The 23,540-nt window shown below is 38.3% G+C and overlaps 1 long non-coding RNA gene across 3 annotated transcripts; it reads right to left on the reverse strand.

Moving 5' to 3' along the window:
- Positions 1-6,309: 6,309 nt before the first annotated feature.
- On the reverse strand, positions 6,310-23,223 carry LOC121910667. Of its 3 annotated transcripts, XR_006099704.1 has the most exons (5): positions 23,134-23,223; positions 22,127-22,209; positions 21,568-21,691; positions 20,080-20,161; positions 6,310-6,558 (listed from the first exon to the last, which is right to left on the reverse strand). It is a non-coding gene; the product is annotated as an uncharacterized LOC121910667 (long non-coding RNA). The 3 variants fall into 3 exon arrangements; XR_006099705.1 differs by lacking the exon at positions 22,127-22,209 and having other exon boundaries at positions 6,310-6,543; XR_006099703.1 differs by lacking the exon at positions 22,127-22,209.
- Positions 23,224-23,540: the final 317 nt, after the last annotated feature.

Here is a 23,540-nt window from a genome sequence, read left to right on the forward strand (position 1 = left end):
CAGAAAATCAAGTGATGAATGAACACACTGACCCTGAACTCTTCATACCTGAATTCTGCCGTTTACATGTGAAATGTTTTATACAGACGCCTCCTTCGAGGTGGAAGTAGAAAAACAAAAACGGGTCAAGCAGCATCTTGATTATAGCAGCCAAAGATGGAAAAACTATTAATGTAATCAAATGATATTGATTTTTGTGTTTGAATGTATGCCTCCAGTTATTTGAAAACAAGTGGCTAATCCAACTTTTGGTATTGATTTTCTAAATGTTGCATCTCATATTTTTAATGCACACCTGTTGATACATTGATAAAGCAGCATCTGTTTTTGTTCAGTATAATTTTCTTGAATCTGAATCAAGAATCAAACCTTTTGAACAAATTCAAATCCTTCTGAAATGAAACAATGAAACAAATTTATTTAAGCTAAGCTTTCACAATATTTCATTTAATCAACCTGAATTACATACTGTATATATAACACAACAATTAATGACTAAAACGAGTTAAGATTTACATTTAAAGAGCTTCAACAGGCAACATAACGTCTTTACTTCAGGTGTTTGCACAGGACAAAAAAAGAGAACAGAGGAGGAACCAGAAATCATACACATGATTCACTTTATTTAGCTACTACATTTTGTTTTTGCAAGTAACCGAGAGTTGGCTAAAAAAAAAAAAAAAACATTACCTGGAGGAACTGTTTAACCTGAACTTACTGTTGGGATTATTGAAAAATTGCCCACTCAACAATAAAATGGAGTGTATGTTTGACACAGAGTGATCTTGAACCCTCACATCCATGTACTACGGACTGTAAAAGTATTACCATGGAGACATATGACACCACAACATGAACCTGAGAAATATGTAAAAAATGAGGGTGTATTTGAGAAGCGAAATGGGTCAGCTGAACTAACGGGAGCAGCTTCCAGATTCACACGACCCTTTTCACAAAAGGAATCGCTGGAACACATGAACAAACTGAAGAAGATGCTTGATGAACAGTAAATTTGACAGCTTGCATGATTCGATGATAAAACTTCCAAAAGAGTAAAATGCAAAAATACATGTATGAAACAATATTTTTGCCAAGAATAAGACAAATGTCTACACCTAAATGTCCATTCCTAACATGAGAATGGACACTAACATTTCTAATTCTTAATTATTTTAATTGAAACAATGCTATCATAGACTATTATCTGGCCTGATGGAGATGCCTTTAGCCACAAAACGCTGTCAATATTAAAACTTGTTTGATGCAGCTTTTTATACAGACTCCATTTGCACCTTAATGGAAAGAAGATGACGGTAGACTGATAAGGATTACATTTTTGGGTGCGTGTGTGTGCACGTGTGTGTGTGTGTGTGTGTGTGTGTGTGTGTGTGTGAGACGCCGAGGGGTCTGTAACACTGCAGCACAAAACAGCATCCCTGAAGCTATTCCTGTAATCGCTCCCAATTTCCCTCCCGCTCAGTCACTCTTTTCTCTTTTCCTTCTCAATCACTCTTTCTTCCCTCCAGGAGCCACATCAAAGAGCGGAGTGTTATCAGTGCTGGGAGGAGTGTGAGTGTGTGTGTGTGTGCTGTACATACCACAGTTTATCTCCGTGAATAGCAGATCTCTTCCTGGTTTATCTCTCACACTGCTGGCTGAGATTTATCAATGGGAAACAACAGTGGAACAAAACTCATCTAAGCAAACAGAGTTCAAACCTTCTGGAGTCAGAAAAACTCTAAATCATTGATTATCCTACACATTGGGATCACCCTCTTGTGGTGTATTTTCCTTTTTCCTGTGGCCAATTATAAATTATGTTATTTCATGATCAGATATTTACAACAGCTCCAGTGGAGTTTAAGAGCAAAAAAAACCCCAAAATTTTAGTATTAGTGACGTTAATGTTATTAGTATGTTTAGTAATTTAAACATTAAGAAATATATCAGTGTTTTGAGTCCATGGACCTTATTTTCAAAGATAAGCTGTTGTTCACTTTGAGAATCCACAGCTGCGCTCTCAATATCTGCACCTCCACATGAAACAGGTGTGTTGGAAAACAAACTTCTTCTTGTCGAGCTTGTTAACTGTTTGGCATGAGTTGAGAGAGTCGAGGGAAAATATCAGCTCCTGTTCCTTCTGGTAGGATAAAAGTTCCCACCGCAAAATCTACAAATATTTCCTTCAGGCTGATCATCACTACATTACACGGGGAGTGATTGTGTACAGTAAAGAAATCACACACACCCGTCAGTCTGGTTTTCTAGTACCACTGTTTCAGAATTTAACAGTCTGTTTTTGGTAATTTTGCATGTCAGTCATAAATCTGGTTCTCCTTAAAGGCCCCACACACCTGTGCAACACTTATTAACAGTGTTAATGAGCTGCCTTTCAAATTTCATACCCTGTTGTCTGAAAACAGAATTGAAAAATATGTAAATCAGAACAACTATATTGTGACTTAGGCTGCGTTAAAAGACAGGAAGGAGGTTTAACAGGTTGAAAGTCTCTGTCTTTCTCTCAATTTTTTCCTTCTTTCTTCTTCTTTCTCTTCCTCTCTTTTTCTAACTACAGACATGTAAATATGTCTGTAGACATATTTGACATTTAATACATTCACAATTTCATTCCACACTTCAGAGTCGAGAGCTGCTCCAACAAAGTAAAGATAGCAGATCATCTCTGGCAGCCATAAGGCGACACAGCTGGATATGGGATGATTGTAACTTTCCCTTGCATGGAATAACTCTCATTCTGTTGCAACGTCATAACTCACAGCTGAGTGACCATTTTCTTGGTTAAATATCTAATCTAAATATACCGAAGATGATATCAATTCACTGTAAGTAAATCCTGAAATGAATTTAGCACCAACGTGTCTGCATTTCTGGACACTCATGAAAATTTCTTCCTCTATGAAGATGAAGATTATGTCTACTTTAGTGCTATATTTATATATATTTATTTATTTAAGTTTTGGCAGCTTTTGTGACATATTTGTAATGTTACTGACAGTGAGGACTGTGCAAGACACTGCATCAAAAAGAAAATATTTCCTTGCAAAAAGCCTAACTTGTGAGAATGAGACAACTAAACTCTCACAGTACAGTTGGCGTTGCCTGTAAGAGGAAAAAACAACTGATAAATCACACATGGTAGGACGTCATGTGCCTACAGCTCTCCTGCTTTCCAGACTCTGACCAATCGTCAAAATTTCAGTAATTGATTTTCCTCTCCCCTGGCACGAATGTGAGGCAGACAATTGTAAAAGGAGACATACTTTATAGAGGAATCAAGTTTTAGTAGAACAAAGGCTCCTTGAAAGCATCTCCAAATCTGATTCCCTTCTCCTATCTCACTCCCCTCCAACCGTGCCTCCACACTCCCTGATAAAGCTCCCCACCTAAAGGGCGTCTTGGCTGGTGGTTGGGCTCGACTCTCCTCCCCCCTGATAGCGACCTGAAGGGCCACATCACAGGAACATAGGCCCTCTTTGATAAGCAGGCCTGTTCCAGCAGCTGCTGAGGATCACTGACCACAGGCAGGGCTGATAGCAGCCTGCTGTACGCTCTTAAAATAACAGGAGTGACGCAGAGAACAGCCGAAACACAACAAAACACACATGTCAACAATGGACATCATCTACATCATTAAGACAGACGAGAGGTATGAAATCATCATGAAATGTGTCAAGGAAAAATATCTGAGGGGAAATGTGATGTGTGAAATGTGAAAAAAGTATATTTTTCCATTCTGAAAATTAATTTTTTTAGTATATTCAGTCTATTCAGATTTATACATGTATATTTCTACCATACTTAATACTTTTCATGTGATTTGATGCTCTATGTCAAAGTGCAGTTTTAGTCTATCAGTTTATTGCACTTGTCTTTATGCCTAACTTTAATTTTTATATAATTGATAAGGATCCTATTTCTAACAAATTCCATGAAAGACAAACATCAATAACAGGTTAATCTGTCTGTCAACACTTTCTGATTTACCAACATTGATTTACATCTTTTTTCCTTCTGAAGATGTAAATCTTTAAAAATGGTTCTGAAATATACAGTTTCATTAAAAAAAAGGCTAATTAATTTGCTAAAATAGCTGGGAACTGTAGTTTTTAGCAAACATTACTCAAATAGGAGTAAATAAACATTTAGTGAATATTTACTGCAGCAAGATGGTGTATGTTGACTCAGAATAAATTACAGTGTGTGTTTATTGTCATAAAGAGGAACATGTCATCCAGTGCAACATGTTCATTGATGTGTTTTTAATAGTTTGAGGGAAAAAAAACAACGGAGGTCTGTGGCACAGAGGAATAAGATATATCAGGCTTTAGATACATAGAAAATTCATTGATGGTTTTGGTCTTTTCATTGGATTCATTGACAATATGTAAAATATAGAATATCATCAGATTTATCCTTATTTTTTTATGATGCAGTTCTCTGATTTCCAGCCAGGGTGGAAGCCCTGTTCCAGGCTGTTACAGACTCCGTACACCTGGGAGGCTTAACGCTCTATTAGATTTGTATGGAGTGAAGAGAAGTGGGTGAGAGTGACAGACATTGAAATAGAGGGTGAGGAAGAGAGGCAGAGAGAACTTGTGAGCGTTAAGTTATAATCCCTGAGATTTCAGTGCTGTTTTATTTGGAAACACCCGTGGTTACCGGCGGCAGTAGCAGGTGTTTTTCTAATACAGGTCACAGTGTTTGGCTCAGAGGATTCACTTTGTTTCAATAAAGACTTTTAATTAAAGACTTTTTTCATCGTGCTGTGATCAACCACAATCTGATCTCATTTTAAGTGCACAGTGTGGGTAGTTTTCCACACAACACACAGCAAAAAGAGTTTGTTACCATGCTGAGAAGTTGAAGGTGTGCAGCCTGTTGCCTCTTCATCAGCAGCTCGCTGTGGCTGCTCCTACTTGTTCCATTACTTCATGCAATATTTAACAATGATCCACTGTCAAAAATCACCAAAAAAAAAAAAAAAGGCAGTCAGACAGTCAGCACTGACCATGCTGACAAATATATTGCATTTCCTTTGGCTGTTTCACAATAAAAGCCATTCCTACCAGTTATTTCACCAAAAATTGAATACTTTTAATATGAAGTAGCAGAGGGAGGAATCATTACTTAATGATGATATCAGACAAAATTGCAAACAGTATTGCTGAAGTACATACATGCATCGCTTCTTGTGAATCCCTTGTGTGTGTGGTGAGCGCGTGTGTGTGAAGGGAAGTTGAATACTGCGAGGGAATGGTGGACTCCACTGCTAACAATGGAAACTACAATATAGACTACAAATGTTGTTTGAAATCTTAAGAGTTATAACATTAACCAGTGGAGATATGAAAGAATTTTTTTCAACACTGGATCGTTGTTGTGAAATGACCATATTAATTAATTAATTTTTAAAAACTCAATATTTTCACATAGTATATTTATCTGATGTTCTACCCTGTTTGGAGTAAGTTGGTACACATGTGGTACAGTATTTACTGGTTTGAGGGTGACTGGCTCGGAGCCTTTAAAGTACCAGTGTGTAGGATTTAGTGGCATCTAATTGTGAGGTTGCAGCCCCCTCCCCTCCCTCCAAATGTGTAGGAGAACCTACGGTGGCCGCGAAAAACGTGAAAGGCCCTATTTACAGCCAGTGTTTGGTTTGTCCGTTTTGGGCTACTGTAGAAACATGGTGGTGCAACATGGCGGGCTCCGTGGAAGAGGACATGCTCCCTATGTAGATATAAAGGGCTCATTCTAAGGTAACAAAAACACAACTCTTATTTTCAGGTGATTATACACTAATTAAAACGTACTTATGAATATATTCCTGCCAAGTCCGTTCTGCTAGATACCACACTACACACTGCACCTTTAATGAATATTAGGCGATGTTTGCAGTGGGAATTGAACCCGAAACCTTTTACCTGTGACAGGCTGCTTTTGTGTTCAATTAGAACAGATAAACAAAACAGAAGCGCTGCCATTATTGAGTAGCCTGTAGCATGTTTTGCACACAGATACAAAAGTGTACAGCGTGTTTGTGTCTTTTCAAACTTTGGATTAGATTTTTCTAATGGGTCAGTGTTCACTTCTGAATGAAAAGAGGAGCTTTGTGCTGAATAAATGCACCAATTTACTTAAATTGAACAATCCAATTTGCTGTCTGCATCACCTTGTCAGCACAAATATATTTCGAAATCAAAACAGTGTTAAAATTGAAAAATGGAATTGACTTGGTCATGCAGCAAATTGTTTTATTTTTCAGAGTAATAAATAGATGTTCCTGCATCTAAACACAGCCTCTCTGTCTTTTCTTTTCCTCTTCCTCTCTGTCTTTTTATCTGTGTCTCTTCACTATCTGCTCGAGTTTCTGTCCTCTGGTTAAGAGCGCCAGTCGACAGACATCTGTCATCAGGGATCAGGATGTTTCTCACAGCCTCTTACACTTCCAACTTTCACTTGAGGGTCATCTGCACCCATCTAACCATCTTCCTCTGGAGGATGACTCAGGCCAGGTCCACTCTGAGGCAGATAAATCTGAAAATGTAATTTATGTATCTAACATTTGCAATCCACTGCAAAAAACACAAAAAAAGGATGTTTCTTTTCAAATGGTTAAGTGCAGGACTATTTCTTGGTTGAGACCAGTAACTTTCTGGGGTCTACTTGTTGCTGGCCAGTGGTCCAGACTAGGAAATATGGTGGCACATAACCCCCTGTAAAATGGCAATTTGTCATTTCTAAACTTAGTTTTTTGTGCAGATTAAGCAAACAAGATGTAAAATGTTAATTTTCGAGTTTTAGGGATGCTGGTAGGTGGATTTTGTTACTTTTGGACAGAGCTGTGCTAGCTGTTTCCACCTGTTTTCAGTCTTTGTGCTAAGCTAAGATAGCCAGCTCCTGTCGGTAGCTTCATGTTTAACATACAGACATAAGAGTTGTACCAGTTTTCTCATCTTATTCTCAGCAAGAAAGCGAATATGCACATGTTGAACTTTTCCTTTAGGCTCAAGTCAGCTACTTACAAATCATTCACAAAAGCATAGTTACCATTTGAATCAGTGTAAATAAATAAAAATGTCAAGGAAAAGACAAACGTGCACAATTTAGGATTATCCTAAATGTCCAAGGTATTACTGGACTCCATTATTTTTCTCCAGTCACCAGCACCATCACCACATGCCTTCCTGAAAGGTTAGTATAACATCTGAGTGAAGATTCAGTATCTGTCTGATATATACAGTCCTTGGAGGGAATCATGAAAGCACATACACCCTGGGGAGCCCACAAGAACCCATGAAGTTGACATGTAGTATGGACTATTAAACAAAAGCAATATATGTATGTTTGTTTTGGAGGTTTAGCTTCATGGCTACATAAAGTTTGTTTCCAAACACTGAGCATGGCCATCAATTCATGCTGTGTGATCATTATGTAGTAAATTTATTTTGGCAGAGAAGTTAAGCAATGACATCACCTGTATCCACCACGGGCAGCACTGAGGTAGAGTGTTGTTTATCAATCTCTATTTCAGGACCGCAGAGACTGAGAAACACAGATAAACGTAGTGAAAGTCTGACATTCAGGCTCCTCTAGAACGATAACACAGAGCCAACTGAGCGGCCTGCAGGGAGACATAAAGAACCCTAACTTTCCCACTGTCCTTCTGAAATACAACATGTTTTTGGGAGATTGACCTCTTGCTCTGTTCAGAACACAGGCCCCAGCGTCATCCACTTGTCCCTGGTAGATTATTTAATTGGTCTCAAGAACATTCGCTCAACTGAACCCAGAGAGCATGTATGACAAAATAAATAATTTAATGTGAACGCATGAAAATGTTTTACGAGTGTCATGGCCTAATAAAATATCTCCACACATTGCCAGTGAATTACCATGAAACTTTGCACATTTGACATTCATGGTCCCCACTGAGGATGAACTCTCTGACTTTTCCTCTGCTGCCACCAGCAAGTTACCATCTTTGGTTTTGACTGAAATATCTTGATGACTATTTGAAGGATCGCCATGAAATTTGGTACAGATATTTGAGCTCTCAAGAGGTTGAATCCTAAAGAACTTGCAGACCTTTTAATCCACCGGCAGGTCAAAGTTTTTACTTATGGAATGATATATCATCTAACTGTAGCTGTATGCCAATCACTGTGTTGAGGAAGGCAGACAGCTGCTTCTGTGGACAGACGCTGAACGCAGGTCCAGTGAGAAGTGGGGAGGTTGCAGAGGTGCGGAGAGTGTGGATGGACTGTTGTGCTCGCATGAGATGAAGTTTTTTTTCCTCTTGTGGTAATGTGTGAGAGGAACAGAAGTGACTTCTACAGCTGAGGCATCGCTCTGGATTCCATATTTCTCTTTTGGTATTTGCCTTGGCAATGCTCGTCCATGACTTTGAGGGGGGCGGAGCTTCTGAAGGAACAAATATCAACAATCTTTCTCCCGAATGACTGACTCTACTTTTGAGTTGGTGTGAAATGCAGACAAATCCAAAATCCTGCTATTTTCAAACGGCAAATTCCGTCTAATCTCAAGGGGTTGAAATTCAAATGGTCTCAACATATAAGTATTTAGGTATTATTATTGTTATTATTATTATTATTATTGATCAGAACTTGTCATTCAAATCACACATTGAAAATCTTGTTTCCAGGCTGAAACTGAAATTAAGTGTCTTCTTTAGGAATAAATCCAGTTTCTCCCTCCAGGCAGGTAAACACTTGATATCGACAACTTTTTTTGTCTTGTACACCACTGTACGAACTAGTTTCAAGCATACCCTGGCCTTACAGAGCCTCACATGTGGCAGCAGACTCTTGCACCAGTGATCAACCATGTATTTACTAATAACTTTTAACTGTGCAAAGTTAATTGAGATGACTTGAGTGATATCGGAACAGGATAGTTGACCAATGAGCAAATATTCCTAAACCACTGCACATTCCTCATGGTTTATATTTTTTTAAAAATACTTTAAAAAACAAATTGCCTATTAACAAGAAAAATACAGACATAACAATTTGTTCTTTTTTCATAAAAATGTTCTTGACCAAAATAATTATATTCTGATTTTTTTTCAAAGAACTCTTGTCAGTATTAAGAAAGTTGCTTTGCATTTGTTTTGAACATAAAACAGTACATGTGACATCAGATTTAAGACTAAAAAGTGAGCGAGGAGGCAGTCGTGCAACATACGTCTTCATCCTCCAGGGTGAGGGTGAAGGAGAGAGGCGGGAAACAGAGGGATACATGTAGAGAGAACGAAAGAGGACGCAGCCGGGAATCAGTCGAGCGTGACAAATATCTTCATCCTGCTGTGGGAGAGAAAGAGGGAAAGTAGGGAGCGGGAGAAAGAGAAAGGCTAAGAAAGGAGACAAACAAGATGGACAGAGAAGCAAGTGAAACAGAGAGGCAGAAACTTCTCAAGACGGGAACAAAAAGCACATTGATCGGACATGTCAGTCAGCGGAGGTGAATGAAAGATGGAGGAGGAGGAGGAGGGGGGGAGATACTCCTGCTGTCTGGGCGGCAGGGAGGGAAACAGCAAGAGGAAGCGGGATTCAATCAAACCCTGTCAAGGTCAGTTTGCAGTGAATGGGCCTCTCCACCTGGCTGCTCTTTCACTGAGATGATGCATGCTGCTGAGGGCCTCATGGCACTGCATGCTGGGAGGGGCCTGTCTGCTCTAAAGACAGTCACTGAGACAAAAGTATACTCCTCTATGTTTACTGTAAATTCAGGAGAAGAAATCACATCATGTAAATTAAGATGCCATATCTACAAAGGGCAGAGAATCCAGATGATGAAAGTGACATTACTTTGAAGATGAAGTTAATCCTTTTATAATTAGAACCACTTGGTTTTCACTCCCTTTAATTAAAGGTTCAAAGCATTGTAACTACATGTCTTAGATAGGAATTCTATGTATTGTTTTTTTAATTAAGGGAAATGATTTGGCATGTCAGTTGTAACTGGTGAGAATGTTACATAAAATTAACAATTATAAATGGAAAATAGGACCACATCTGCTGTCCAGAGACAGAAGACACAGTAGCAATGACATGAAGACAGCCATTTAAGCCATAATTGGGAATATATACCTACAAATTTGAAGTGTGACATGATATGTACACATAGGAGCCAAAAGCACACAAAGGTAGTGCTATTGTACAAAGTTAACTGTCCAATAAAAAGAACCTTAACTTTATCTGAACTTTAGAATAGTATATTTTGACATTGAGACCAGAAGTTTATCTTCCAAAAGAAACTTATCTTGTGTTTAAAGATGTTTTCAAACCTGTAATTCTGGTCCAAATCAGTGGACGTATCACTAAAGGTCATGTGAGAATGTTCACTCCACTTAGTGATTAGTTCAGTCAGAGACAATTATATAAAGGAATTGACCATTTATAGCAAATGGTTATACAGTTAGATTTGGCGGAAAAGGCTCTGTTGTTTTTGCTGGCTCTGCTGATTGAACAGCGACAAGGATTCTGCTTAGTGAGCTAATCCCCCAAATAAACATACATGAACATTAAATTGTACTTAAAATAAACAATAAGAAATACCATATAAGAAGGAGGTTGGGGTGGTGGAGGGCGCCGCAGCATCAAACCTCTTTGGCAAGAGTGCAATCGGCTGAACTGTGATAGTGTCAGGTTAAAACGACAGTGTACAGCTGCATGAATGTGATTAGATGTTACCAGCCACACAGCTGTGGATGAGTCAGCAGTGTTGGATACAGTAATATGTTACTTTTAGCAGGAACAAAGTAATATAAACACGATACTAGTAGGGTTTTAGTAATATTATTACATGTCAAGTAATGTGTTGCCATCTGAAATTAAATCATCCACATCGCACACCGTTCTGCCACCAGAAAAACATATAATATCCCCGGAAGAATTTCCTGTTGTCAAAGTTCGATGGCTGAGATGGCTGCAGACTCCACGTTTTCGAAATGGGTATACTCCCATTACTTTCAGTTTATCAAAGAAAAGGACAACAACATAATAGTCAAGTGTAATCTATGTCTAGGGAAGCTGAGGGAACTCTCTACAGTAAGAAATAGCACAAGTAACCTGAAGAAACACCTGGAGAGGGTTCACGTCAGCACTAAGCTAACTGAGAGAAATGACATTGCTAGCAAGCAGAGGAGAAAGGCCGAGGATGAAGGCATGAGTAAGCAGAAGCAACAGAAGTTGGATTTCTCTGGATCTGCTGTACTTGAATCCCGAGAAGTGAGGAGGCTGGTGGCACACGACACATCACCCACCACTGGATTTATAATAAACTGCAATAAACTTAAGCTTCTGTGCTTCGATTACATGCTATGCAACATTACACTCTTGCATTTTATAATGCCTAGTTGTACTTCTGTGGTTATTTTGGTGAAAGTAATGCAAAAGTAGTTTAATAAGTAACGTGTTACTCTACACAGACAGTATTGTAAAGTAACTAGTAATATGTAATATATTAGATTTTGAAAGTATATCACCCAGCACTGTGAGTCAGTGATTGTGAAGCATACTGAAGACAACTGAAGCCAATCAGGTGAAACAAGTGCAACTTCATTGCTCTGCCTGAACTAACGCTATGCTCCATTTGTGTCTGAGGAATTAGCAAGAGGAAGATGATCCTGAAGAAGCTTCTTTCTGCCCAAATATCAAGAAGGCAATGTACTTTGTTGCTAGTCCAGTTTGCGATTCATTCTCTGTCAGGCAGATAGCAACTGTTTATTTTGCTCATCCACATCCCAGCATGCAAAGCACACCCGGTTACAGGAGCCGTTTAGTTAAACCTTGTAGAGTAGATTTTGTGTTTGAGGTGCAGTTGTTGTGGTCTGCACCCGACTTCAACTACTGTGTTCAGATCTGCCCCAACGATTGTATCAAAGGGGAAAACAAACCAGAGTCCAAGTCAACCAGCGAAAACAATGCAGGTTTGAAAACACTGCTCATCTGGGGAGTCGTGCCAAATGTCGAGAAATAAAAAATGAATGAGAATTTAGTCCTAAATAGTCACATCCCCTCATTCACTTTCCCCTCTTTTCTTTTAACTGACTGGAATAGTCTCATTTGACAATTAAAGATTTGTGTTTGTGAGTGTGTGGTGGAGCCGTTTTGAACAGTTTTTGTTCTTAAATCTGAGTAAACAATGAGAGAAAGTGAAGATCTACTTTACTGAAACAAAAACAAACAAACAAACAAAAAACCTAGATCTAGAATGATCCTGGAAGCTGGAAGATTCAGTAACTTTTGTTGTGGATTGAGTGTGTTTGTGTTTGTTTAGGATGTGTGAAGCATTTTGGAATGAAACTCCTCATTTGTGTGTGACTATATTTGTTTATGTGTGTGTGTGTGTGTGTGTGTTGCTTCAAACACAAGCAGCACCAGCCACAGTGTTTCTCCATGTGTGGTCAGAGTATCACAGACATATTTGCTGTTGGCTACTGTGTATAAATGAGTAAGCGCTTGTGGTCAAGTGTGTGTTTATTTGTTCATGAATGAGTCAATTAAAGTGGTTTCAACCAAACCATTGGGTTGAGTCAAACATGTGTCTGTGTTTTACATACAAGTTTTTATGTGTGTGTGTGTGTGTGTGTGTGTGTGTTTGTGCGCCATACTGGGCAAAACAACATATTTTAGCCAATTAACTATGAATCTTGTATTACTTTATATATTGACTGATGGTTTTAAAAGTATACAATAAGTTTTTATATAAACTTCCAACATCTATTTACAGCCCTTACAAGGAGAATTTCACCATTTCTGACTTTTGAGTGATTGTATCAAAAAGACACTGTGGCAGACAGCAATGCACGCCACTCTAGATTTCAAAAGTGCCATTTGCAACACAAACGCTCCTCGTTAATTAAATTTTTGTATTTTTGGCCATTACTTTCAGTCAGTTTTGAAACGTACTTATCAAGTGACGATCTGACAGATTGTAAACAATAAACTTTACTGGTAGAATTATTTCCCAAACTGTTTGTTGTAAATGCCTCATATAGCAAGATTTAGTAAAAAAAATACTAAGTACTGGTAAATTGCTAGATGTTATTTTCTTTTAAAGAAGAAAAGCTCAGGAATGACAGTTTGATGCTCCAGCATGCAGGCAGATTATGTACCTTCCCTCTCATTCCGGTTTTCAAAAGACAGTCAAGTTTGACTTGACTTTATTTGGTAAATGTGTAATTCTGCATCATGTACCTAGTTTCCATCCAAATGTACCGCAAACTTTCACTAAATTTCCAGAAAATCCAATTCATGTGTGTTTCCCTCTACTACTGTTAGTACAAATATTAGTAGTTGCTTAATTGAGATAAACAATTGGTGGTGCTCATTCTGTAGTCTGGTGCTATTGGTGCTGCTATATAAATGTCTTCATCAATCAAAACTCAACAATAACAACAATAAAGCTAATTCCAGCTAATTGTCACAGGAGTGATTCATTTATTTATTCATTTGTTCTATTCATTCAGGCTCATTATCAAAGCAGGTAAAGTCTATCAAGTCAATATAATGTTGAGGAAATAAAGTTTAGATGGATTTATTAGCCTTCACTACCTGAAATGTCATAAAATTATTTTGTTTCCGATTACTCAGCACTGGCTGCAGATTACAGCAGCTATCAGAGGTTAAACCGGGTCATAAAGTAATGTTGAGGTGGAAGCAGTTTTGGTGTCTCAGTGGTATCAAATATAGGGTTCTCAGTAGTAGTAATAGTAGTTAGTGGTTAATAAGTTAGTTGCCAAAACAAACCATTGCAGAAGAAGAGGGTACAACAGAAAGATGTAATTAAAAGAGCAGCAGATAAACCTGATACGATGGAAAAGCAGATGGAAATATGACATTTATGTTTGTTTTCTATGTTCATTTGAGGAACATAACAGTCTCCTCATTAGTCATCACAGATCTGATGTTTTACATGACATCTATACTTATTTGTTTCTGCGGTCAATAAATGCATAAAATAATAGGTGTATTTGTTTATATTATTCCTTCACAGTAGGTGTTTTATGTTTTATAATAGCTTCACTATGCTAAACTACTTTTTCTGTTACTTCTGTTGCTTACTTTCAACAAAGGCCTAGTGTTGCTGTAACATAGCTATATTCATTGAGAAGTAGTTTTTTTTAGCTTCATTAGCTGCAATTTCAACACTTCCTCCAATCAAGTGGTTTAGATAAACTGGATAAACTGTTGGTTTGTTTACAACCTGTCTGATCATCTGACTGGTCGTGTTTCTTACTCCCTCAGAGTTTTTTAAAGTTGTGTCTCCATGTTCCCAGATCTGTTATTTCGGTGAGTACAGTGTTATAATTAATAGAAATGATGGACAAAACTACGAAAACAAATTATAATAATCCAGAATCATCTTTTGAGTAGGATAATCAACAGCACATTTGGTCTTTCCACCTGTTTTCTCCTCACTTACAAGTACAAGATGAAGTGTATTCTGAGCTGTCAAAAGAGGGTTTTCCCCTCTTGCAGTCACAATAAATCAATTATGTGCTAATGGGCTGAAATATAAAATTTAAATGTGTATGCATGTGTTGCCCTGGATATCTGCCCTGGTGGCTCGGTGCCAACCAAAATCGCCTGCTGGCAGCCTGAATGCAGCAGGCCTGCCTCTGCCTGAGAGCCATTTCACAGGTAATTAGTGGACATAATGACTGCAATTCTAGGGGAAAAAAGGAGAGCGTGGGTTGCTCTTATAAATGCACGAACATAGTGATCCGCGCACAAAGGCAATTACACATGATTACACTGGGATAATGTTTTTTATTATTCCTCCTCCACACAGTATCACTCAGTAAATCTAACCAAAATATAGTATTTACAGCTTTTAAAATGTGAAAACATTAAGACAACACCATAAGAACGGATGTTTTGACCTTTAAAAACATGCTCACTTATAAACTTGTCTCCTTTTTTTAAACACAACCAAAATGTTCTCACTTTCACAATCTTAAACACCAAATACTTCTTTTACAGATAGAGGATTAAGAGCACACACAAACACAAACACACACTGAAGGGTTTTCTTTGGCTGGATCTGCGTCACGGCATTACCACACACGCCTGGAATCACTTATGTCGCCACACATCCATAAACCAACACAGGAAAGACGCGTGGCACCACGAAACTACACGGTTCACCACTCAGGCCAAGAGCTCAAACTGCTTCCATACTGAACTCTGCACCAAGGGCGTAGGTTTGGTTTTAACTCTGTTAGGGCCATTTTTTATCGGACGGCCAAAATACTTGTGTATGTGTACTTGATCTCTATCGCTCTTCATAGGCACATGTGCGCACACACATACACACACAAAGATCCTGGCTCTGCTAAATGTTTACTTTACTGAATATGCATTTGCTGATTTGTCTGAAACCGGACTTGTATCACGATTTTTTCCCTGATTTAGACATTTTATTGATAGACTACTTAACTATTAATCTGAGACCAAAATTAATAACATAATAAAATAATAATAAAATAAAAATAACATATCATAGACTGTCACAATAAATGTTACAATAAAATAAATGTATAGACACCTGTAAGTAATGTAACTAGCTGCTGTAAGGTTTTCAAACTTCACCTGAGATTCTGTCCTTTCAGTTTGTGGATTTGGGCAACACAACTCAAGAGTTTCACGACAGCATAGTAGTCTTGTTGCAATCTGATGTCAAGCAAATTTTAAACGAACTTTTGAAATGTCGCAAAAAACAAAAAAAAAAAGAAAGAAAATTAATTAGGCGCGTTTCCATCAGCTGGCTTGGAGACAATAAACCAGGCAATGCAAAGTGTAGTTTCGTCAGAAGTTGGTGGTATGGGCTACATTATGCATGGCTGTAATAAACAGAGTAGAAGAAATAGAGGTTGCTAACCGATAATAAAACCAGTCACCTTGGCCATCTACGAGAGAAAAATTGAGGGGCGATTCTAGGTTCAAACCTTTAGGGGGGCTCAGTCCCTAATGAGAATGTGACATGCATACAGTGCCTTGCAAAAGCGTTCAAACCCCCTGCTACATAACTAATTTCACTAGATAACAATAGATAAAGTTGTTCTATATACTACAAGTGTTGCTGGAGTTTTGACCTCTTTCACTAGATAACAATTCATACATTAATATTTTTCTATATATGATATTTTAATGAACAACAATAATACTTTTAATGAATTACTATTAAGTAACATGAGTTTTACGCCACAAAATATTTTTTAAGAAAAAGAAAAATGGAATATGCTGTTTGCAAAAGCATTCAACCCCTTTCACTTTGGCAAACCTCAATTTAATTAGGTACACAATGTTACCTTTAGAAGCAACCTAATTAGTTGTGTTGTTTATTAGTGAAGTGTAAAATAATAATGGTTCAGAACGAACAATCACAGATTTAATCTGAAGCATAACAAAACAAAGAAAGATGTGTAAGGTTCTGCTTCAATTCACTGTCCATTAATGACTGTAAATACACCGTAAGGCCCAATTCTATTGAAATAAGAAACAATGTGACTACTTTAACTAAAATAATAAAGTGCATCAATTAGCTCATTAGCTAGCAAGTGTACAAGCAGACTAGCTCAGAGAGCTAACATTAGCCGATAATTTTTGAGCGAGCTAGAACTAGTTAGTTAGTTTGACACTTCAGACCATGGAACTATAACCAGACACTTTCTTAGTTTTAAATAAACTTTGCTATAAGTCTATGACCCATACAAACAACTAACTTTAACAGTACCCACACAGTTGACATTCAAACACTGCCATGTTTAAAATCTGAAATTAGCAAATTTACATGCAAGCTAGCTCAGAGATGATCTAAGGTTAGCCGTTTGCTAGCTAGCTAGCTTGTGAGCTTGCTAATAAAATTAATGCCTGAAACTACAGACAGTTAACAGTATGGTTTGTTCTGAAATGTCAGTGTCTGATAACTTCTTCACCTATAAGCCTTACATTAAAATTACGTTGATACATCACCAAATACATTGAATCAACTGCACAGTAATAACAACCAATCTGATCCAACGTTCTCTGTCAGAACATTCAGCAGTTTTATTCATGGATGTAGCTATAAAGAGAACTGCAGCATTGGAGGCAAGGCCCTGTTCATTCCTATGAAAGTTGCTCAGTGGCACATGTAGCCAAAAAAGTTCAACTTCTTCCGCATTGCTTCTGCATCTGTTCTGCAAGCGCACTAGTGACTTTTGCCAGCTGAGCTGGCTACTTCCAGTTTAGCCCTCTAGCTAACTTAAATGCGGATAAAACAATTCAATCGTGCGGCTCTTCTAGACTTTTGAAATGTTATCAGACCGAATGGATCAAATTATGACAGTGAGACGAGTCATGAGTTGCGGGGTTCCTAAATTCACTACCTACCTAAATCTCACACATTCAGTTTGAAACTAGGGGTGGGGTGACTAGGAAGTGTAGAACAGTCGAGTATCAACAGGTCGAGTGTCCCCCATATCCTGCTCTTTCACTCTTTATCATTATAGCACACTTTTTTGCAGAAAACACACAAACCTGGCAACTCTGCAGAGATCTTACTGTTAACATTACTTGGAGTTGTAGGGGCTAGATTGTTTGAGATCGGTAAAAGTACAGTAGGGACAATCCAGCAACACCTTGATGTTAGTAGGGACATGTCCCTTTTGTCCATACCCAAATCTATGCCCAAGCTTTGCACTGCTCAGTGTGAGATGTCAGATTACTTTTTTTGTAATTTAAAGTTACCTGTCTTCACTTGTGTAGGTTTAATGTCACAGTTCCTCGTCAGTGTTTTCTTTTGTTCCTTGAAATTCTTCAGATATGAGATGTGGGTGTTGTCTGTGGACTACTCACCAAAAAGTGCTTTATCTCAACTTCCTTGCTAGTGAAAACCACACGAGATGAATCAGAGGCCCTATTCACACCTGGCATTAGAAAGCGTCTCCACATGTGTCTCAAGTGACCACTTGTGATCGGATCTCACTTCCCTGCTCTATATACAAATAAACGCGTACATCATTTCCGTTTGCAAAGACTAAGTGTGTTGTTGTTTTTAGATGGCAGGAAGGAGCAATGCACTTAAAAGAAGTTTACAAAGACCTTGGCTTGCGGACAAAATCAAAACTCTTCGGCCCAAATGGAAATCAGACAGCTTGTTTCGTGTGTACTCCTTTCATGAGAATCCATTTTGCCTGTTCTGGTTGACTTCTTCTTGTTGTTTCACACTTTAATATGATGCTATTGGCACAAATGAGTATGTACTTCTACTTACGCAGAGGACGTCAGTAGACGGACATTCACTGTGGCCCAGGACACATTCACGTACACACTGCTAAAAGAATGTGGTCATAAGCGGCCCAGACCACCTCCGAATGTGGTCTGAGCAATCAAATCTCAATGTGTCCTCAATATGTCTTGGGTGCATTCACACCTGTACTTAAAGCTGTCCACTTCAGATCATCCAAGACACATTTTAATGCCAGGTGTGAACAGGGCCGTAGATCACCTATTTATGTTTAAAAAACATTTTGCCCCTTCACCTCTCTGACATCACAAGAAGATGTGTTTTTTTTTGGGTAAACAAACCTATAAATCACATGTGGAAGAATCTTTCAGGTGACTATTTGAAACATTTTCTGTCAATGAATCAATTATCATTTTAGTAATTTATGAAGTTAAAAATACAAAAAGGCTTGTTTCAGCTTGTTGTGTAAATGTGATAGCAATGTTACATGTTAGTCTAAATTCTTTATAAGTGCTCAAGGCATTTTTACTTAAAAGTCTCGACAACAATCCGCCGACACAGGACCTCGTACCATATCTGTAACATTTTCAACACGGCACAAGTCTGAACTGAATTGAACTGTCAGATTAACATTCAGGCTGCAGCAGCACAAGGTTAAACATGTACAGAGAGAGTTAACACACATTTTGTTTTGCCTTCTCAAATGGTATCATCTTTTAAGCACAGAGAAGATAAAATCACTTTAATAAATCAATTAATGAGCCTATTTTAAGATGTTGAGGAGTGTCTTTTCATGTTGGATCAGTCTTAAAACTATTTTTTTCTTTTCAAGAAGTTAAAAAAAATCTTATGCATCTACAATGATAATGAGGCCAGCTGTTTTCCTCCTTTATATTCCTTGTCAATTACATGAACTTAGTGTCCTTTCATTCTATGCAGACATAATAAAATAGGCAGCAGAGTTCTCTGATGAATTATGAAATTGCTGAAATAAAATTGAATTAAGAGATTTATTGTGAGAAGCGGGACAATTCACAATGATAATTAATTAAGGCTTCAACAGCAAAAGAAGTAAAGATGCATCATTGATGCAGCCACGACTCAGTGTCGCACACCAGATGCCAAAATGTTTTGTATAGAGACGGAAACTTATGTCTAAATGACAACAGATGAATTAAGCCAATGATCTTATGGTGTGTTCAGACAGAAGGCGAAGCAAATTTTCTGACTGCTGGACTTTTTGTGTTAATCCGCCCCAAACAGCTGATAATCTAGCAACAGACACACCAACTGTGTTTGTGGGATTGTTTCTGTGTGTTTGTGTTCAATTCAGCTTCTGACTGAACTCAAAACTCAACAGAAACACCGGTTCTTTCAATTATTTCCTTCCTGTCCCTATCCTTTTCCCCCCTCTCGTCTCTGTACATTTATGAAGCGGCTCAAAAGGATTTTTGGGATGTTTCCAAGCAAAGACCACATTTCCCATAAATCATGTTGCTTCCTGTCCTTGAAACGATGCTACTACTTATCTCCCAACTCCGCAGTGAGTCAGTTTGTTTTTTAAAAAGCCACAAATACAAAAGCTGTGTGTGTGGACAGAAAGCTCCTCTGTTCTCTCCCAGAGGACCAATCAGCCGCACTGCAGCTGTGGGTCTGTACACACTGATGACAGCATGTCACACACACACACACACACACACATGCACGCGCACACACACACCCACACACAGACCTACCTATAGGCTTCAATATGCTCGAATATGTTGCATTGTACACATGTGCAAACACGTGCACACTGACCTCCGTGACCTGAGGGCCTCCCAGGAGATCTCAGCTGGACGATCTTGACCACCTGCTCCTCGTCACTGGCCGATCAACCACACTGAAAACACACACAGAATCACACACTGACCAACAACCTACTCACTGACTGCAATTCCATTTGCATGGAAACGTTTGTTACAACATGCACACTGTGCTACAAGCAGCAGCAATGTCCGTTTCAGTGTCAGAGGACCAAATGATTCAGAATTAATGATTTATAAACATCTCCTGCAAAAGCTGCCTTAGTATATCGCGTCTCTTCTCCAGGTCAAAACCATTGCTCACCAACCCAAATCTCAGGATTGTTTAACTCTAGTTACACTTCAGATAAATACTGAACTTGGGAAGACTGCCATGCACTACTTTGCACTTTATAAATTAAATTTTAAAACTTGAAAGTCTCTTCCCACTGGCTGATTTTAAACTTTCAAACTCAAGTCTAGTGATGTCTGTGCTTGTTCCTGATGCTGTATGTGCTTTTGTTTGTCTAGCTATGTTTGTTTTCTTTCTCTTTGCTGTACACAAGTGTCTCTTCCTAAGAGAGATCTTAATCTCACCTGCTTAAATTAAGGTTACAGTATGTATGTTACACCAATCTAGGTTTCCCTTCACAAGCTCCCTATTCATGTTAGATCAGACTTTAATGTGCTACTAAAAACATAAAGTGCTCAGTGGGAATTCCTCCTCATACCTGTCTGATCTCTTTCAAACCTTGTGTACCATTATGCACTCTGAGTTCCCAGAATGCACAGCTCCTGTCTGTCTGCAGACTTAAAAAGTAGTCAACAGGCTGCAGGATTTTCTCCTATCGTCCCCCTTTCTGTGGAATAGTCTCCCTGCTGAGACAAAGTCATTTTAACTGTGTCTCCTAGAAACTACAATTAACTAATTGACAAAAGCAAATATGTTTCAGATGGCGCTCACATTATGTTTGTTATTAACATAATGAAGAAATGTTGTCAATTAACATATCTGGCAAGTCACTAAAATACTCATGCTGAACATATGAGTGTAATGTTCACTGACAACATTACAATATCTGCTCTTGCAATAAAATATCTTCCTGTAGAAACTTAACTTTTTATTAAACTTTTTATGGTTATGTTTCAGCACATAAAGCACTTGGTCAAGGTTAGGGAAAGACCATGGTTTTGGTTTAATACAGAAAAAAGTGACTTACAGCACAAGACACAACATGCTTTTTAACATTTACTGAAACCACAATCTTTTGCTAACTTTGGCAGAGTCCTGCACTTTGCAAATCCACCCCGACTACCTACGTATGACTCTTGTGCATAAATGTATGCAAATCCTTCAATTGAAAATCATTGCTTTTGAACATTGTCTGTTATTACATTTCCCAGTGAGATATAATTGGGAAAACACATGTATGAATGTTATTTCAAGGGGTCAGGGTTAGTCTTTATAAAAACCAAAACTTAAAAATAGTTTAGTTGATTTTACTTTTAATAAGTTGTATTTTCTCCGGGCTAGTGTCCTCGTTTCTGTGTTTCCATGATCCCTCTGGCAGACTGGTCATAATGTCTCTTGAACAATCTTTGAGAATATTGACTTCTTGTTCTTCTTCCTGCTTGTATGTAAACAACAAACACATGCACATTCAACTGTAGACATTTCAGCATTTTTCTGTCTTGTTAGTATTTCAGCATGGAGAGCAAAAATAATCAGTTAATACTGTGTTTCGGCAGGAAATCTGCTAAATGGCTCATGTTTCACTAGTCGGTTTGGCTTTGCATGTTGTCTTTCCATAATGTCTTTCTGCTTTAACCAAAATCTGAGCTATTATTTCTTTATAGGGAAATATGAATCTTGCTTGGTTTCTTAACTCTTCAGTACAATCCTGTACAGAAAAAAGAAACCACAAAAGAACCAAACACACAAACCCTACAGGTGTGAAAGGCCAGATTTATCTTTAAGGCAGCCAAGGAAGAAGGATGTGTTTTGCTTGGAGGTGATTTAAACTCAGAGCACCCATGGGTGACAAGTGTGTGAGCAGTGTCACCTGAGGCAGGCAGATCAGGTGAGGAAGACCCGAGGTAAGGTTAGATAAGTAGAGGTCAGGTGAGGAAACCTTTGCTCTGAGATCTGCATTTTCAACATACCAACAGACAATGAAACTGATTTTTAGAAATGATTATGAACCCAAGCTAAGGATACTCTGTATTCTAACATGTTAGCTTTAACTTTCACAGATCTTTGGCAATATAACAAATAAATTCCAATATGTCAAGAAACTCAGTGTCTTCAAATGATGTTTAACATCAAATACCTTGATTATCTATTGACCATAAAGGATAAGAAGACAAGAAAAGAGATGAGGATATATGATTGACTATACAAGATGAAGAAAGTTTTAAAATAAGATACAGGACCTCTACTCATGTTATTGGGTATGATTTAAATACTGGATGCTACTTTTGTTTGGAGGCAGTTTACATGTTCAGGCAGTACTGAGACTGGCATTTGAGGAATGGTGATGTGCAGGAGGCAGCCAGGTTAGATGTCAACTCAAAACAAGCCCAGATGTCAGGAAATAGATCGTAATACTTTCAAAGCCATGCTATGTTTTATAACTTTGATATCATAAAGAAATTTCACTCATCTATGGACGATATAATACAGTAGCTTCTGACTCTTCATGGACATTAGTGGAAAAAAGAAAAGCTGACACGGTTTAGACTTTCCCATTCAGTCATTCATCTTCTAAACAGTGACACATTCCTCAGTGAGTCTCCTGGATATGCTCAAGACAATAACTCTCAGCTTGAATCACAAAAAATCTTTCAGTCTAGTTATTTTACCCACAGAGACACATTTGTCTTGATTATGTAACTCAAAATACAGTAAGTCGTTATTGAATTGCATAAATTGGGACCTGATCAGTCTAAGAGGAGCACACACTTGAGCCTGAGAGATCTTTCGTAAATTCCCCTAAACCAGAAATATTCGATAATTTGTGTCCCTGGAGAAAAGTTTTGTGAACCATTAGCATTTCAAATTTGAACTTACCTGAAAGAAAGTGTAGTCAGGTGAAGAGAGGAAGGCTGTGGAAGGTTAGAGGTGGTCAGTTGAAGACGATAAGCAGCTGCAAGTAATCGTCTCCCAATTACACAACATTCTCGCCTCTAAGGCCCGAGCTGACTCGGCTAACTACACCTGTAATTTCAGTGTTGAGATGGGGGGGGGGCCGTTCCTTTCATTGACACCATGCTGTGTGTGTGTGTGTATGTGTGTGTGTGTGTGTGTGTGTGTGTGTGTGTGTGAGAGAGGGAGGAGAGTCAAACTGAAACGTCATCCAGCAACGCACTGTTTTGGCCAATCATCAAACATATTACTCAAACATTTCTTTTTCTGGAACATAAAAACACACCCACACGAACGCAACAACTTTTAAGATTTCTAACAGCCCTATTTTT

This window comes from Thunnus maccoyii, chromosome 13 (assembly GCF_910596095.1).
Source record: "Thunnus maccoyii chromosome 13, fThuMac1.1, whole genome shotgun sequence".
NCBI classification, from domain to species: Eukaryota; Metazoa; Chordata; class Actinopteri; order Scombriformes; family Scombridae; genus Thunnus; species Thunnus maccoyii.